This window comes from Schistocerca nitens, chromosome 6 (assembly GCF_023898315.1).
Source record: "Schistocerca nitens isolate TAMUIC-IGC-003100 chromosome 6, iqSchNite1.1, whole genome shotgun sequence".
Classification (NCBI taxonomy): domain Eukaryota; kingdom Metazoa; phylum Arthropoda; class Insecta; order Orthoptera; family Acrididae; genus Schistocerca; species Schistocerca nitens.
The window spans coordinates 557,022,545-557,042,208 of NC_064619.1; the positions used below are offsets into that span (position 1 = coordinate 557,022,545).

The 19,664-nt window shown below is 40.9% G+C and overlaps 1 non-coding gene across 1 annotated transcript; it reads right to left on the reverse strand.

Annotated features, from left to right (window-relative positions):
* Positions 1-17,905: 17,905 nt before the first annotated feature.
* On the reverse strand, positions 17,906-17,980 carry Trnaa-ugc (transfer RNA alanine (anticodon UGC)). The gene has a single exon. It is a non-coding gene; the product is annotated as a tRNA-Ala (tRNA).
* Positions 17,981-19,664: the final 1,684 nt, after the last annotated feature.

Genomic DNA, 19,664 nt, shown 5'->3' on the forward strand with positions numbered 1-19,664 from the left:
GTTTGGGTTCTTTGGCAGAAACTGCCTGAGGATTCTAAACGGTATGTTGCGAGTACCCACAGTAGTTTTTCTGCGTTCTTGGAAAGGGTCGAGGATGAAGCTCACTGGCGAAGAAATCGCGTATCTCGTCACCATAATAACAACAATTATTCGCGAGAAACTAATGACCAAGCTGAACGACAGGAAAACGGTAGATATCGTGTAAACACGATTCAAAGAGGTCGTGCGAGAGGCAGGGGAAATTATACTACGCGCTGTAGAGGATACATGCCGCGGAATTTCCAAAATAGAGACGAAATGGAAAACTGAAAACCGCGTGTGTTACGGGCCGGATTCACGGCGAAACCGGTTTTGGGCCCAAAGAAAAGATGTCAAATATTAGATTCGAGAAGGAAAAATGTAAACTACGGAGCAGGAAGGTTAAGGGCGCGCCTATAGCAGACGGGCGCGGAGTGATTCATAGTGGCGTTCCCACTGCGAAGTCACGTGACCGTTCGTGCTCGGGCCAGCGGTTGCTGGAGCAGCGTACCATGTGCTTGGCAGCACACACAAATGGCAGACGTCAGAACAAGATGGCTGCTGTAGAGAGAGACAGAAGAGGCGGGATCGGACACTTCCGATGGCCGGTTTCAGTAGTAGATGAATGTAGAAATGAAAATAAAGTTAATATGTCATATGATAAAGATAACTCAGTATCGGATTCGTGCGAAAAGACTTTATTAAAGAATGAAAGGGAGACAGAAAAGGCGAGTGAAAAGGGAAATATTGGCACTGTTAATGATGTGTATGAGGTAAAGGACGTAGATGTGGGGGAAGTTATGATGAATAAAGAGAAAAGGGAGGTAGAATATGCCACGCAAAAGACGTGTGCACAATTAAAAATAGATAAAAATGACGTAGAGGAGGACGTTAGTAAACACGACATTATAAGCAGTGCAGATGAAATTATTGTTGATGGAAAGGTGCTTAATGATATTAATGCAGAAGGGCCTAGTAAGAATTTCGCACGATTACCTGAAAATGACAGCATGGAAGAAAATGAAATGAAAGTTATCGAAGTATATGACGATTATACTAAATATGAAGTTAAGGCTGAAATCGTTCAAAGTGATATAACAGAAGTGTCTGACTGTCCAAACGATGTGTATTGTGTAGAAAATGAGTCAAAAAACGAAGTGGCTGAAACATCTAGTGATAATCTGCCTCACTGTTTAAAAGTTGCATTCCTGCTCGAATCTGATGACGAAAATGAAATCAGTGACAGTTCAGATGATGAAGGGTATAGGAATACAGATAAGAATGAATATACTAACTTTCCCTATTGTGCAAAAGTCGAGGTCTTAAGTGAATCTGATGGTGAGGAAGAGAGTAGTGATGACTCTAGTGACGATGAATTTGCAGGTGTAAACGAAAGTGAATATACTTTTACTGAAAGAGGGTATGAGAAAATTAGTGACTTTTTCCAAAACTAGATACAGAAAGTGAAAACGGGCCAAAACCGAAGGAATTATTAAGTAATGTAACACAGGGGCATAATCTGCAGGAATTTCCAGGTGATACTATACTGGGGCAAGCCTTAACAAATATTTTGAAGGAGTGTGAATTACAGGAACAAAAAGAGCCTCCTGATAAAATGATAGCAGAACAGGAAATGTTGTACCTTGCTAAAGACTATGAAATTCCAAAACCTAAAAAGCCACCTGATGAAACAAAACGTTGGCAAGATCTGAATAGCTTAGTGAAAGATGTACGAGGGCGGTTCAGAAAGTAACCTCCGATTGGTCACAGTGCGGGTTGTGGGGGGAGTAGCGACGCCATCTGTGCGTTCACGCACTCAACAGGTCAGTCGGCATCAAGCCGTGGTCGAGTGAACGTCGTACCTGCGCTAGTTTAGTTTTTGTGGCAGTTTGAAATGTGTGCTGCAATAGAAAACCCCGCCAAATGTGAAGTGCGTGCTGTCATAAGGTTTTTTACAGCCAAAGGATATTCTGCAGCAGCTATTCATCGTGAGCTTTGTGCCGTGTACGGACCAAGAGTTATGAGTGAAGGAGTTGTCCGTGAATGGGTACGTTTATTTAAAAGTGGACGAGAAAACGTTCATGATGAAGAGAGGAGTGGTAGACCATCATTGGTGACTGACAAACTCGTTCAGACAGTTGATGCAAAAGTTCGTGAAAATCGACGTTTCTCAATGTCGGAGTTGTCTACTGGTTTTCCACAGATTTCTAAGACTCTCTTGTACGAGATAGTGACAGCAAGATTGGGTTACCATAAGTTCTGTGCACGATGGGTGCCCAAAATTCTTACCGACCACCACAAAACTCAAAGAATGGCCTCTGCATTAGACTTTCTGTCACGTTATGAGGACGAAGGAGAACCATTGTTAAACAGAATCGTGACCGGTGACAAAACCTGGATTAAGTACGTGAACCCTGAGACAAAAGAACAATCAAAGATGTGGGCACATTCAAATTCGCCTACCAAACCAAGAAAAGCCTCGCAAGATTTTTCTGCCAGAAAACTGATGGCAACGGTGTTTTGGGATGCCAAAGGGGTGTTGTTGGTTGAGTTCATGGAACGGTGTTTTGGGATGCCAAAGGGGTGTTGTTGGTTGAGTTCATGGAACGTGGTACGACCATTAATCAAGACGTGTACTGTGAAACAATAAAAAAGTTACGACGGGCTATACAGAACAAACGCCGTGGTATGCTGACTTCCGGTATCGTTTTTTTGCACGATAACGCCCATCCTCACTCTGCTCGCAGAACAACGGCCCTTCTTGAGTCCTTCAAGTGGGACGTTATCAACCATCCACCTTACAGCCCAGACCTGGCGCCAAGTGATTATCACCTGTTCATGCATTTGAAGAAATGGCTCGGGTCACAGCGGTTTGATGACGACGAAGAGCTCAAAGATGTGGTCACAGGCTGGCTCCAGGCACAAGCGGGTGATTTTTATGCAGAAGGAATTTCAAAGCTTGTGAAGAGATACGATAAGTGCCTCAATCGCTATGGAGACTATGTAGAAAAATAGTGCAAAGATGTAGTTGTAAGGTGTATATATTAAAATATTTTTATTTAACTTGGTGTATTTTTTTAAATCAACCGGAGGTTACTTTCTGAATGGCCCTCGTAGAAAATAGGAGGCCTAAAAAGCCACCAGACTTAAGTGACTGTTTTATGAACCATAAAAGATTGCCTTGTTAATTAAGAGACTGGGGGGAGGATGTATGTATGTATATTTTGTTAATATAACGCATGACTTTATTATTATTGTATCTGAGTGTTACCTGAAAGTGGATTATTGTTTTGTTGATCTTGAGGCCTGGGGCAGGTTGTTTATTTATTGTAGTGTACTGTTTGACTTTGCTTAGGAACTGTTTGTTTTCAATTGAATACTTATTGTTGCCAGCCTAATTATGAAGATAGGGGCATGTAGTGTGGCAAACCTTAAAACATTAGGAATAATGATGCTTATGGTAACTTAATGAAAGTGCAAAGAACTCCACGAGATAATATTTTATTTCTAATATACTTAAAAATCAGAAAGGGCTTATGTTTGTAGTATGTGGATTACTTAAGGACACGTCCTCAGATGAGGGTTGTTGTAGCCTCAGGGGCATGCAATCTTTGCATTGTCAAGTGTCTGACGAGCACTAGGTACCTCAGTCGTTGCCAGCACTACTTCCATTTCTTTTCGTGCTGCCAACCTTCCTCTTCATCATTCAGAACTTTTACTATCTTCTTTCCTTCTTCTCTATCAGAGTAAACTGGAAAGTGTAGAAATAATGTAAGAATACTGAAAACAGGGTAAATGAATACTATATTATGACTAAATGTAAATGTTTTTTTTTAAATAGGGATAAATATGATGTTGAAAAACTTTGTGTGTTAAAAAAACTGTGGAGATGAACCTGGCTAATGTGTGTAAGATGGATATGAGGTGTATATGTCTAGTGCCACTAAAGGCAAAAAGCACTTGCAATAGGATATAAACTTATTGCCCTGGACTTGATGTATGTAATGACCTAACTGTGTGTGGAAAAGTAATGTAAAGGGGTAGTAAGAAATTCTTAATCCTGACTTGACCCCAAGTATGACATTTAAAATTTTCTTGATTAATGTATATGTTTTCTGGCGTTGTCATTTGAAAAGAAATGGTTTTGTTGCCAGTGTCTAATTACTGTTTCAAAGTTGCAGGTTTTATATTTTGTACCATTAATGCAAATTTTACCAAAGATGTGACGTAATGATGAAAAACACAAAGATGATGACAATAAACTGCTCAAAAGTATGTTGTTGGGCAGTAAAACAAGACAAAACAACAAAAATGCTTGGTCCTGAAGTTGAGGGCTACCAAATATACTGTGTGAGCAGTAGCCAAAGGACTTGCCATTGTGGGGCAAGAAGTTAAGTGGTCACGAACTGCCAAACCTAGAGGATGGGGCAGTGTGTCAATTTAAAAATGTGTTTTCTTTAGTGTTTTTAATCTAAATTGTGTTTTGTGTCTAAATATTTATTGTTAAAGACTGCCAAAACAATAATGGGCAGAATGTGTAACATGGACTGCTAGTGCTGAGGCAAGCAGTGAACTTAGGTTTATTGGTCAATGTGTTATGAACTGACTATTCTTTCTGAAGTCAGTGAAAATTTATTATAGAATATATATCAATTCTCATTCAAATAGATGTAGATGTTTTGATGCTAGGATTTTTGAAATAACTTACAGTTTTGGACTGTCTGTTTTTAAAATACAGCAGTGATGATTAAAGATAGGTTCTGAATAGGTTAATGTGTTTTTTTGTTCAACAAACATTTTGGACTACTATTAATGAAGAGCAGCTTTAAAGTTAATTGTTTTGAGAAAACCTTGAAAATTTACTTTTGTATTTAAAGAGTCAGTTGGAAAAAGTTCTCACAGCTGTTTGTGTAAATATTTGTGCATTGATGGATGCAAACTGAAATTTTGAACATTACATTAACTACTGAACCCTGTGAAAAGTACTATGATCATTAACATACTTGTGTGTCTCTGAAAGTTTCATTCTTTAAAAAACATTGAAAGACAAAATTCTGCTTTGTTGAGTTAAAATTATTTATGCGGTTGTCTAAGTGTTTATTATTATCATCTGTGCTATTGTATATGTGTTTAATTTTTTTTCATATTATTTAAAGGCTTTACCTTTTCTACTAATATGAAGCTTATTTTGTGTATTGTTTTGTCATTTATTTGAACTGTGTGGGTATGAATGAACATGTTTAAAGGTATCTTATGTATCGATGCAAAATTAGTTTCCTTAAACCAGTGTGAAAATGAAAATTAGTGTAAACGTCTCATTTTTGAAAATGTTTTTGAAAAAAAAGTATGAAATTTCTTAGTGTATATGCTGTATGTCTGTAATATGTACTTTTTTTATGTCCCAACTAAAGTTGGATGGAATAAATTATTTTTTTTTTTTTTTTTTGCAGCCAACACCACTTAGGTGTTATAGATGTTTCCTTGAAGTATCCCTTACAGGAAACTTCAACGAAACATGGGGCATGTGTAACACCACAGCTCTTATGCTGTATGGATTTTTTTTTGCTTTATTTAATGTTACATTGTTGATCGTCTGTCAATGTGTTTCAATCGATAACATAAAGTTGTGTACTCTTTTCTTTGTCAAGCCTTTGATGTCGTGATTTGATTCTATGCAAAGTAGTGTATCTGTAATTTAAAATTCTTTGTCCCATTTGGAGGGAACAAATCTTACTGTATATAATTGTAATTTTGTATGAATAATTTTTTTGTAGAGGTGTCAATATGTGAAAATGTTCTGTCTTATTTAATGTATTTGATTGCTGTTATGTAAACTGCTGATCCTCACTTAGGGCTCTTAGTATTCTGTGTATAAGAGGTGTAGTGGTTCCCATCGGGAACGGAACTGTGTAGCGCGCGCAACATGTGGTTGGCCTAGGTGGAAAAGGTGGAACAAGAGTCAGTCGGGGACGTGCAGTCAGTCGAGGACGAGCCAGCAGTCAGAGATGAGCTACGAGTCCGTGCACTGCCGTGTAAAAGTTGCATAGTGCTGGTTTCGAGAGAGGCTTTTCTGTTATTTTCCAATGCCTCGGATGGATGGATAAATAGCTGGGCTACTCTGGAGTTTGTATCTATCATCGCCACCAAGAAATGACAGATTCCAGCAATTCTGCCTGCAATTCCACCTACCAACATGCAGTTGCCACCACATTGCGCAATCACTGTAACGTAATACTATAACGATGTACAGTAAAGGATCAGCTTCATGGGTGTGTTATTGTGCTGAAATATAAGGTAATTTATATCTGAATTTATCATAACACCTCTCAGGTTCCTTTCCGTTTGAACTAAAGTAATTACCGAGTGTCCCTATTGAAAGAACTTTTATGACCAATGTTATGCTAATTAATGTCTCTTGTACTTAGTAAAAAGAAAGTTAAAGTTAATGTGGCAAGAAAGTGGGTTAAAGTAAATGTTGGTTGATGAAAATAATTTTCCTATTAATACTGCTTATTAAAGTGCTGTTGCCAACTGCAAAATTAAAAGTTCTTAAGACTTAGGCTTATAAAGTTTTGCTTAGTAAATGATCACATTACTGCCTGTTGTAAATCTCAGAAAGTGGGTCAGTATCTTACATTAATGTTAATTTTATGTCTCACGGTAGTAAAAGTAGAAAACTGCATAGTAGGAAATTATATGCTCATGATTACTAAGTGTGTCTTTCTTGTGTGCATATTAACAGTATAAAGACCACTCAGTTTGTGTAAGCCCTGAAAGTGATAGTGTTTTTCTGTACATGTTATAATTTTGCAAATAGTTTTTGTGCTGCTCCAGTTGTTAGCTTCAATCTTAAAACATGTGTGTGTGTCAGAGTTCATTGCACTCGGGTGTAGCCAAGTTTAGGTTGTGTTTGTCCGTTATAATTATTTATACCTACTTTCTTAAACGAGAATGTTAATCATTCTCTTGCCTAGTTAGGCTTTCGACCGGTTTCGTTATTCGTTAAACAGTGCAGATAGGTAATATTTTGCTTGTCACTGTTTAAATATTTACGTAATTCTGACTTTCATTTCCGATAAGCCACCTCCGTTAGGGACAACACGGTCAACATAACAAAATTCCTCTCTGAGGGTAACACTGTTCTGATGCGTTATGCCATAATTACTATATCAAAATAATTCTGTTTTGCAAACTGCCTCCAGCTTCGAGGTTATGGTGTAGCGGTAGCAGACGGGAGTGTTATAATACCACTGGGTTTATGGATTTTCGGTCAAGTGAGAACGTCTGAAACTATGTTTCAACAATTTTTCCTCCGTTAGCATTGCAGCGTACACATTATTAGCTTGCGGCTCTGCATGCATTCCGTTGTAATTTATATTTCCCTCCGGCGAAGCATGTCCGTAACCATAACATGATTCATAGCTTGAGCCCTGCGTTCGTTCTACTTCACGCAGCTCGTTTCTACAGTCTTCTACTGCCCCTCGCATCTGTTCCATATCTCTGGACATATTTTCAACAGAATGGACTATTTCGTCCTTCGATTGTTTAAAACTCGCTCCTAATTGTTCTTTTACCTCTTTAATGTCTTCTTTAATATTATCTGCAGTTGATAAGCTGTCAATAGGCAATTTGCTTACCGCTTCTTTTATACTTGCATCTACACATAACATCACATTGTTTTGCTTAGCGGATGCCTATTCATCTAATTTATTTGAGAAATCCTGTTCATGTTTACTGAAATTCTCTCGTATCAATTGATCACATCCAGAAGCTATGGTAGTCACAGTTTCTGTTAATTCCACTACGGAATTTTCTACTTCCTCCTGCTTCGATTTCATGTTTTGCATTCCTTAGGTAATCCTTTTGATTTCCGAAGGAAACAGCTTTTCCGCCTCTCACAAATCGGTTATCTCATTTGACATTTGTTGTTGCTGGCTAACTAACGACTGAATTGCAGCTGACATTTCTGTTTGCTTTTGACACAAGTCTGTTTGCTTATGTGATACCGTTTGAACCACCAATGACACATTAATTTGCATCTGTGACATGTCTTCCTGCTTTTGTGATATTGCTTGTACCACACCTGACATAGACGTTACTGATACTGACAAAAGTCTTAGTTGTTCTAAGATTTGAGCCATAGGAATTGTCTCCTGTTGAGACGAAGCTGCTATCACCTCTACACTCGTATTTTCACCGATTTCCTGAACGTCTAACACTTTCTCTTTATCCATTTTAAATTGTGATCTAGTTTGGACCATAACAAAATTAGAAAACACAAAATACCTGTATGTTTGTACACACTTAATTAAACTATCTCATATAAAAATTCGTCCTGAAAAGAATGCACCAAATAAGTGTCTATGACTACTTCTGAAGAAAATACGGAAATGAAGTGAAAATATAGAACTATATTACACTATAAAGATTGAGAATATTCAGCTTAAAAGACGAGACTGGGGTGAGATTGCTGATAGTTGTCTGTGCTTGCCTTATCCAGCTTGCAGCGATGTGAAGTTCTGCGGTGGGAATCGGGACTGCTCAGCTCACACGACCGGACTCCACCAATTATATCGTACATGAAACACACACACAATATATGGATTAGTATACGCACATTTTTATGAAATATACACTCCTGGAAATTGAAATAAGAACACCGTGAATTCATTGTCCCAGGAAGGGGAAACTTTATTGACACATTCCTGGGGTCAGATACATCACATGATCACACTGACAGAACCACAGGCACATACACACAGGCAACAGAGCATGCACAGTGTATATCCACCTTTCGCAGCAATGCAGGCTGCTATTCTCCCATGGAGACGATCGTAGAGATGCTGGATGTAGTCCTGTGGAACGGCTTGCCATGCCATTTCCAACTGGCGCCTCAGTTGGACCAGCGTTCGTGCTGGACGTGCAGACCGCGTGAGACGACGCTTCATCCAGTCCCAAACATGCTCAATGGGGGACAGATCCGGAGATCTTGCTGGCCAGGGTAGTTGATTTACACCTTCTACAGCACGTTGGGTGGCACGGGATACATGCGGACGTGCATTGTCCTGTTGGAACAGCAAGTTCCCTTGCCGGTCTTGGAATGGTAGAACGATGGGTTCGATGACGGTTTGGATGTACCGTGCACTATTCAGTGTCCCCTCGACGATCACCAGTGGTGTACGGCCAGTGTAGGAGATCGCTCCCCACACCATGATGCCGGGTGTTGGCCCTGTGTGCCTCGGTCGTATGCAGTCCTGATTGTGGCGCTCACCTGCACGGCGCCAAACACGCATACGACCATCATTGGCACCAAGGCAGAAGCGACTCTCATCGCTGAAGACGACACGTCTCCATTCGTCCCTCCATTCACGCCTGTCGCGACACCACTGGAGGCGGGCTGCACGATGTTGGGGCGTGAGCGGAAGACGGCCTAACGGTGTGCGGGACCGTAGCCCAGCTTCATGGAGACAGTTGCGAATGGTCCTCGCTGATACCCCAGGAGCAACAGTGTCCCTAATTTGCTGGGAAGTGGCGGTGCGGTCCCCTACGGCACTGCGTAGGATCCTACGGTCTTGGCGTGCATCCGTGCGTCGCTGCGGTCCGGTCCCAGGTCGACGGGCACGTGCACCTTCCGCCGACCACTGGCGACAACATCGATGTACTGTGGAGACCTCACGCCCCACTTGTTGAGCAATTCGGTGGTACGTCCACCCGGCCTCCCGCATGCCCACTATACGCCCTCGCTCAAAGTCCGTCAACTGCACATATGGTTCACGTCCACGCTGTCGCGGCATGCTACCAGTGTTAAAGACTGCGATGGAGCTCCGTATGCCACGGCAAACTGGCTGACACTGACGGCGGCGGTGCACAAATGCTGCGCAGCTAGCGCCATTCGATGGCCAACACCGCGGTTCCTGGTGTGTCCGCTGTGCCGTGCGTGTGATCATTGCTTGTACAGCCCTCTCGCAGTGTCCGGAGCAAGTATGGTGGGTCTGACACACCGGTGTCAATGTGTTCTTTTTTCCATTTCCAGGAGTATATATATATATATATATATATATATATATATATATATATATATATATATATATATATATATATATATATATATATATATAAAACAATTTTAATTCTTGGCCATCCTGTATATATACATATTTCGTATGACTTGAAGATACAGTGGCCGGCCGGAGTGGCCGAGCGGTTCTAGGCTCTACAGTCTGGAACCGCGCGACCGCTACGGTCGCATGCTCGAATCCCGCCTCTGCCATGGATGTGTGTGATGTCCTGAGGTTAGTTAGCTTTAAGTAGTTCTAAATTCTAGGGGACTGATGACCTCAGAAGTTAAGTCCCATAGTGCTCAGAACCATTTGAACCATTTTTTCTCCACCATTGAACCACTGAACCTTCGAAGTGGGTAGTCCATAACGATGTGGCTGATTGTCTGAGGCACGTCTACACAGTTCAGAAATGGCTATTAGCAATCTTCCACTTGTACTTCCAAAACTGACGCCTGCCATGTTGGGTTCTTATTCAGTTAAGTGATGTCGAGATTTTCCTGGGTTGGTTGAAACAAGGGGATTGCTTGGTTGGGTCCAAGATCAGTCCAGATCAGTCTGGGTTTGGAGACAGCCAGTCGCTGCGCCAAGCTTCACTTACTGTAAACTGATCTTGGGCCAGTTTCTTTCCTAGAATCCAAGAAGAGTCCTAGATTTCACCATTCGGAGAGGGTTGTCACAGCGCTTATGCCATTCTTTCTTCAGTGCTAATGCTCTTCGAGGATGAGGAAATGGAAAGTTAGAAAGTACCAGTAGCCACTTCTGAGGAGAAGACTGGATGGTTCCTGATATAATCCTCATTGTGTCATTCAGCTGGACATCTACCTTCTTTGTATGGGTACTGTTAAGCCATACTTGACTGCAGTATTCAGCTACTTGGTATACTAGGCCAAGTGCTGTAGTTCTGAGAGTAGATGGAGAGGGACCCCAACCTGTTCCTGTGAGTTTCTGCAGGATGTTGTTACGGCTTTTGATTTTAGCAGATGTTTTGTTGAGATGTGCAATGTAGGTCAAGGATCGATACAGGATGACTCCTAGGTATTTAGGGTGAGGACTGAACTTAGCAGGTGGCCACGATATTGAACTTTAGGAATAAAGTTGGTTTGTCTGTATCTCAGATGGAAACTGCTGACCTCTGTTTTCGTTCTGTTTGGTTTCAATCTCTAGATTTTGAAGAACTTCTCGAGTCTCTGAAGATCTTCTGTGAGCGCGGTTTCTGCTGCTGCGAAGAAACTGCCGTCCTGTACTCAGACGACATTTTATTACAATTTAATTTATTAATTTATTTATTTAAAAAATTTTGTTTAAGGAAATTCTCTGCCTCTTACTTATTTTTGGTATTTTTAGTTATGATTTCCAGTGGTTTTATTAAGGTTTAGCTTCAATCTTTTAAAAGCTAAAGAATATAAGCCTTTAGTTTTAAATACCACAGTAGAGCTAGATATATGTCCCGCAGCGTCAATCTCGCTGATATTCCTCGTCGGAACTGCTCCACCTGAAATCTCTATAATGTTTATTTCGCTACGAAGATCGTTTGACACAACTAGGTGCTACGTTGTATGATGCGTATGGATTGATGTGTCTAACTTCTTTATTAGCGGAAAGTTTATTGCTTCTGAGACATTCTCTCGAAGAATATTGACCGTAAAAATATGCAGGCTCGCACTATCATTTCACACTGCACCTCCGATCGATCTACGTCACGTGATGTTTGTCAAATCTTTCATAAATTGATAAATATAAAACATGAATGCGTATTTTTTCTTGAATTTGTTTATTGTACCATCGACTAACTAAACATTCACAATGGAGCTTAATAATGTCGCACAACAATAGCAAAATCTCTCCAACATAAAATTCGTCCGATCTCTGTAATCGCTTCACACAGAGCCCTCAAATATACATCTTTGGTTACTTATTCCAGAGAGATGCGTTCGTAACACGGAACGTCCAATTCTCGCAGGCAGTTTATACTATTCTCGCACCTGAGTCAAAGGTTTTCACCACTTACGATCCATTACACAGTCCTGCCGAGTAACATTGTCAAGAGCTTAGTGTGTTAGCTTCTCGACATCAGCAAGTTTGAAAGTAGCATATCTTTTTGCTACTTCTCGCTTTACTTGGGCCCATATCAATTCAGTTGGATTATACTGAGATTGATACTGTGGGAGACGTACCATTTGGTGTCCCATTTCGTTTGCCAGTTGATCTAATTTGTAAGTCTTTTTGGCACCTACGATTTTTTCCTTACACAGAAGTTCAGCCTTCGTTTCATCGACTGAAAATGAAACATTCTTTCTCTTTAACCCTCGAATTACCAAGTAGGGTATTCTGACTACCCCAGGTTGATTTTTTCCCTATTATAATGTTATCTGAAGGGCTACATGCCTGTGGTTTCATGACTTTGTTCTAAAATGATTGACATTGGATTCACACTCACGACTGTCTAATTTTTGTGGCTTTATCGTTGTTATTGAAGTCATTTATTGGTGGGATTGTGAGACTACCCCGCTTGGTATGAAACGTCTTATTTTCTTATTTGTAGAAAAAGAAGATTTTGGGAAATATATCTGTCATTCGTCTTCTTTGTTGAGTTTTGCCATAGAACCAATGTTTGTTGTTGTTGCTGGTTACTACTGTTGAGTTGAATTTGACGTTCACTGTTGAGCTGACATTACACGAGTCAGTATTTCACATGCAGGTAAGGATGTCCAAAGGGCTTTCTAGCGAAGAGATCATGGAAATTCTATACAATTCTGATGTCAGTGACGATGAAAATGAATGGTAAATTGACAATGAACTGAATGAATATATGGAACTTCTTGACAAAGACCACATCATAGCATCAGGTGAAGCTGATGATGAAATATCAGAAGACACTACGCATTCACGTGAACAAGTAGTAGAAGAAGAAGCGGAAGAAGAAGAAGAAGAAAAAGACACTGGAGATTTGTTTGATTCTAGAAGTGGACTACAATTTTCTAGTGAACCACCAAAAGGTGGGCGGCGTCGACGTCGCAACATTTTGAACGTGACACCTGGCCCAGTGAATGATGGAAAAACAATAACAGAGTCATTTTTATTATTTATTTCACCGGAAATCGTGAGCGTCATTGTAGAGGAAACGAACAGGGAAGCCAAACGAGTAATTTCTTTGTGGAATGCAGCTCATTCTTCGAACAAAACGATATGGAGAGATATAAATGCAACTGAAGTGTACGCTGTATTAGCAATTCTAATAGGAGGTGGTCGAACTCATGGACATAGTACAAGTGCTTCCGATCTGTGGGGAGGTAATGTTGCCTTTCGGCAACCATTCTTTACTGCTGCCATGTCAAGAAACCGATTTTTGTCTATACTGAAACTCTTGCGATTCGACAACAGAGACACAAGAGCACAGAGAACTGAAGAAACCAAGGACAAGCTACAAGCCGTCAGGGTAGTGTTTGACAAATTTCAGTCTAACTTGTGCAAGAACTTCTATCCTTATGAATACGTGACTACTGATGAACGATTAGCAACGTACCGAGGAAACTGCCCTTTTAGGGTTTATGTGAAGAGCAAGCCTGGCAAGTATGGCATTAAAATTTGAGTTTGTGCTGATGTGAAGACATCTTACTTGTTACAGATCCAAATTTACACAGGAATGGTGGACAGTACTCGGGAAGTGAATCAAGGGCAGAGAGTTGTTTTGGATCTGATGGAACCATTTCTGAATAACGGTCATGGTGTAATAACTGATAATTTTTTCACAAGTTTTCCAGTGGCTATTGAACTACTAAAACGAAACACGACATTCCAATAAGAAAGAGAATCCGGAGGAATTCTTGCCAAACGGAAAGAGAGAAGTTCACTCTTCAATGTTTGGTTTCACAAATGACTTGACCTTAGTTTCCTATGTTCCAAAGAAGGGAAAGGCAGTAATACTACTCTCTATTCAGCATAATGAGAGACAAGTGAGTGGTGAAGAAAGTGAACACACACCCGAAATCATACTGCACTACAACAAAACCAAAAGTGCTGTAGATAATGGGGACAAAATGACAAGAGAATACAGTTGTGTTAGAGGAACGAGGCTGTGGCCACTAAGAATCTTCATGGAAATGATAGATATTTGCAGCACTGAACGGACATATTCTGTACATTCAAAGATTTCCTGAATGGCAGAAGAATAACCGAAGCCGACGTAAACTCTTCACGACTGAACTGGCATTTGGACTCAGCAAAGGCAACAGGGAAGAAAGAGCCAAAAATATCAACGGTCTTCATAAGCTTGTGGTTTTGCAATTCCTACAACAGTGATCCAGACCCAGTGTTCCAAGTTACCAACGCCACAACGATGCCAAGATTGCAAGAGAAACGAAGATTGGAAAACAAGATTCTGTTGTGTAACATGCGAGAAACCTGTTTGTAATATACACAGAGAAGAAACTGTTACTGTGAAGTGCATGCAGTGCAAAAATGTACTTGTTTGAAAAGTTGAAAAAAGTCTTCTGTTATTTTACTGCAGTGACTGTTGAGGTACATAATTATTAATTTTCTGTTCGTTGAGTACTGAATTTAGTGAAAGATGTTTTAAAAAAATGTTTGTACTTTGTATCTGTGATCGGATTAAATACTCCTAATAACCTGAAAAGCTGTTTTTGAATACTAAATAAACCTATTCAGTGGAAATAACGAAATGTGAGAACAAATATTACAATAATACACAAAACTCTTTTGGGGTATAACAATAATAATTATTATTATTTGGGGTAGTCCCAATACCCCGCTTGGTAAAACAGAGATGTGAAAAAGCTTGGTAACGGGAGGGTTAATCACTCCGTAATATCTGCCTTGCGTCAATTTGAACGTAAAAGCTTTTCTATCTAAATGGAGAGGTAGCTGGCGTTATACATCACAATAATTGACCCTTCTTCTAGCGCAGACAACAGTCGAATAAACCAATTCTTAAAACTTCTCCATTCATTTCTGAATGATAAACAACGGGTTGGCAAGAAATATTCCCACCACGAAAAACAAATTTGGCCTCTGGTATGAAGCCTGTGGTTAATGAACCTGCGTGGTAGATGATTAATCAGCCACCTCTACCAGTAGGCACTTTCAAACCGCCGTTTCTTTTGGAGTCGTGCCATATATAGTTACTGGTGTGGTTCTGTGAAACCCAAGCTTCAACCAAGTACGCTACAGGCCTGGTGTCTTCAGTACGCAAGAAGTGCATTGTATGCAAAGACTTCGCTTTGCTGCTGCAATGTCTCTGCGTTCCATTAAGAATTTCTGTCTGTCATTGCACTTCTTGAATCGGAAACCAAGGGAGCGGAGAAGACGAAGAACGGAGGTCTCTAAGCCCGAGTAATTAATTTTTTCACGGAGGTCAGCCTGTATTTTTTTTAGATGTTGGCTACTCTCCTCTGTTGTAATATCCAAGTACAGTTCTACTCAGGAGCTCTTTGTCGAAATCGTCAAAGTTAGTTGGTTTCTGTTCACGTTCATATCCCTTTCTTGGAATCGAAACACTCATTCATGTCTGAAGATTCTGCCAATGCCAACAGACTTGATAATATGGCCTACAGTTGACTTGGTGACACCACACACTTTAGCAGTAAGTTTATGAATTTGCACAAAATTTAAGTTATTCCTCGCTTCTTCATTGTCGGCCAGATCAATGAGTACATTCGACATGATAATTTTCGATGGTTTACGAATGTCTTTCCGCCATTCACACACACTGCAAATAGGCCATTGCTCCTTTCACCACCGAACACGCGCCAAAGCACCTTCTAAGGACTGTAAGACACTGAGATCAGACGTGAACACCCGATTTTGCACGGTAACACTGAGTTTTCAGCTGCTCTGACCTACCGCACAGTTAACGACACCTACATGGCAACAAAGCCGAGAGGCGGGCGAATCACAGACCGCAGCCCCTGCTTGCGGCAGGCAGCGGCCGTCACTTGAGAACTCGTACTTTCGAGCCGGCCACTCTAGCTAGTAACACTTTCTCGTTGACACTGGATATCTAAAATCAGACAAAAAATATTGTTAAATCATAAAAACGAATAAAAAATCAGCATCATTAATACTATTTTAAATCAACAAATAACATTACTATTTTATCACCTGAATCATAGTACTTTGCTGCCAGTTATGTCTTTTCAGTTTCTTTTCGAAGAAATCCAATGGTTTATCAGCTTCCTTGGAATGTTTAGTTGAGAGGTGACGCTGAAGCTTTGATGGTTTCATACTCTCATATGACAATACTTAGGCTGCAAATTACACATTGAGGTTTATTGCTCATGACAGTAAAACCATACTTCAGATAACTGTCATCAAAAAGTCTATTTTTTCGATTTTGATTCGCTTCCGCCACTGCCACTTGTACCAGACGTGGAGGGTTGCACAGGCCTTTTAAAAAACTTATCCTTTTTATGCTCGCTCAGAGCGAAGCGCGAAAACTTTCTGTCGTACTCGGATAACTGATTGTAGTGTCCGAAAACACCCGACTATACCCCCATTGACCCCTTCTCACCCCTACGCCTCTACCGCGGCAACGAATATAATTATATATCTGCCCGCAGAGCACTGCGACCACTTTTCACATCGCACTTGATTTCTCAATCAGTATAGTATCAATAGAAAGAAAATTAAATACGTTGCCTTTGAAATCACTGACAAATTTTTATTATGATTCTGGGGGTCGCCAAAATATTTTTACTTGGAAAGGGGTCGCGTATTCAAAAAGAATGAAAAACAATGCATTAGAGCAGGTAACTCCCAAACTGTTTTGTCGCATAGACTATGGCCAGCATTTCTAATTCTGTAGTGAAATACCGTGTCTCTGCGTCCAGTAGCTTCCGGCTACATTTGGCCGCAATATGCACGTTCCCATCCTTGTCTTCCTCTTGTAGACATCCCCCTATGCCTTGTGAACTTGCGGCTGTAAAGAGTTGGAAAGGTGCCGTGAAGTCAGGATGCACTAAACAAATACTGTCGTGAAACGCAATCTTAACCTCTCGAACGCATTTTCCTGCTTATTTCCTCACTTCTTGCCCTTCTTCAACAGCGTGTATAGATGGCTCCTGTAAACTGAAATCAGCCCTAAGAACTATGTTAATTCTCGCGCGCGGGATGGCCGTTTCGTTTTTCGTGATTTCCACCAATTTGCCCTATTCCGGACAGATACCCTTTGGCGAGATCTCGAACCCGAGATATACCACCCTGTTTGCGCACAGATTCACTTTGTCTGGCCTGAGGGTCACGCCATATCTCTACAGTACCGCCAGCAGCTGCTTTTATGTGCCACATGTGTTCTTCAAAAGCTGCAGATGCGACAGTTATGTTGTCGATGTAGGCAACAAAAAATTCCCTCGTCTCTGGAGTGATTACAGCATTCAGGGCCATCACAAATGCCGAACTTGAGTCCTTTAGCCCGAATGGTACCCGGTTGTACACGTACTGTTCTCCTTCGAATAATAAGGCAGTGTATTTTCGGCAGAATGGATCGAGTTCAACTTGATTGAAACCGGCTGTAATGTCAAAGGCTGACAGACACTTTTTCCCGAGAACTGGCGCAGTATGTCCTGGATAGCCTCTGCCCTTGTTCCGTCTGTCTCAATATGATCATATAACATAGTTGTTGCAACAATGGACCGACCCATCTTTCTTAGGCACAGCAGCGAGCGGACTCAATATTGCGACGCGGCCCGCGATATGACTTCAGATGCCTCCATCGCCTATCTCGCTTACCTAGTAGAAATGATAATTAATCGAAACCCTCTGCTTCCAACAGGTGTTGTTGATATACCTCAATGGGGACAGCTGAAAATGTGTGCCCCAACCGGGACTCGAACCCGGGATCTCCTGCTTGCATGGCAGACACTCTATCCATCTGAGCCACCGAGGGCACAGAGAATAGCGCGACTGCAGGGACTTATCCCTTGCACGCTTCCCTTGAGACCCACATTCCCAACTGTCCACAACCTACATTCTTAATGTTCCTAAAGAATATATGCTCTTTCAATCATTATTCACTCCAACTAAGGTGACGATTCCCATTAGAGTTCAGGCAAAGCGTGTGTACTCGCACAGAAGAAGGTCAGTGTCCGGGTAGCCTTTAACTATATGAAGATAGCAACTGTTCCGAAAGAACAAGTACCATTGATGACCATCCAGCTTCTCTAGAAATAAATGATAATTAATCGAAACCCTCAGCTGCCAACAGGTGTTGTTGATATACCTCAATGGGGACAGCTGAAAATGTGTGCCATGACTGGGATTGGAACCCGGGATCTCCTCCTTAATGGCAGACGCTCTATCCATCTGAGCCACCAAGGGCACAGAGGATAGCGTGACTGCAAGGATTTATACCGTGGCCGCTTCCCATGAAACCCACATTCCCAACAGTCCACAACAATACCTAAAGGATATTTGCCCATTCACTCATTATTCTCGCCAACCTAGGTGACAATTCCCAAGTAGCTTTTCGGTGCTTCCCGGCCACTGAGTACGTTTTTCCTGTCGGCGGCCAGTCACATGTAACTCAAATTGTAGACCACTCCCCAAAATCTTCCCAGTAGGAACGAGAATGTATCCCTGAATTCCATGACTGTTTTCTCCACCTCCCGTTCTCTCCGCTGCAGGTTCAACCATGGGTTAGTTTCAATATCCTTTCTAAGTATTCCCACTGGATCAGCCTCTGCATCATCCACGCTATCTTTGTCAAGACAACAATCGATAGTTGTTTTATCTTTGACAAGGATTATCTCTGCTCATCCTGTGTTACTTCGACCACGCCCCCTTTCCTACAGTATATATGTCACTCTTGGACGTCCGACCTGTCAGTCATTAAGACTCAGCAGAGGAGCGCCACTGAAGATGTGCGAGACAGTCCTGGAAGAAACGTTAGGAACAGAAGAGTTTCTTGGACCACGACCTCACATCCCAAAAGGTTTACAGGCAGCTGTCATCCAGTCGTGAAAGCCTTCACTCTATGATCAGTAATTTTAATGTTCATTTAGTTGGCCCAGGTTATATACTTCCATCTAATTCATTGGTGTTCAGAATTATTTAAATCATTATAATGATATAATCATTACAAGTTTGTAAATGAACAGTTCTGACTACACTTCCGTATTTTAATGCAATAATGTTCATTCCACTAAGCTGTGACATAGTTCCTTCCACTGACTACTTCCATCTTTTATTCTTTGTCTTCATATAGTTCTGATCCTGCCATAGCTTTTCTGCCTCCAGTGAGGCAACCAAAACATTCTCCTTTTTCTTTTTATAAAAACAGTTTGTGAACCTATTAATTTGTCTTGCTGTTTTTATAATTATTTTCGAAATGTTGAACATATAAAAAAGCTGTAAACTGTGTACTGTAATGTTTTACTTTACTAGTCCCATATTGTGCATCAATTTATATGATGACCCTCCTGATCTATCTATTGTAATGATTGCCCGTTACCAGACCCCTGTCGATAAAAAAATAATGATGTGATTTATAGTGTTGGGAACAGATTATGTGAAGGAAACATCACTTAATAAGGCACCACATACATTAAACCAAATTGATTTTATTACAAAGAT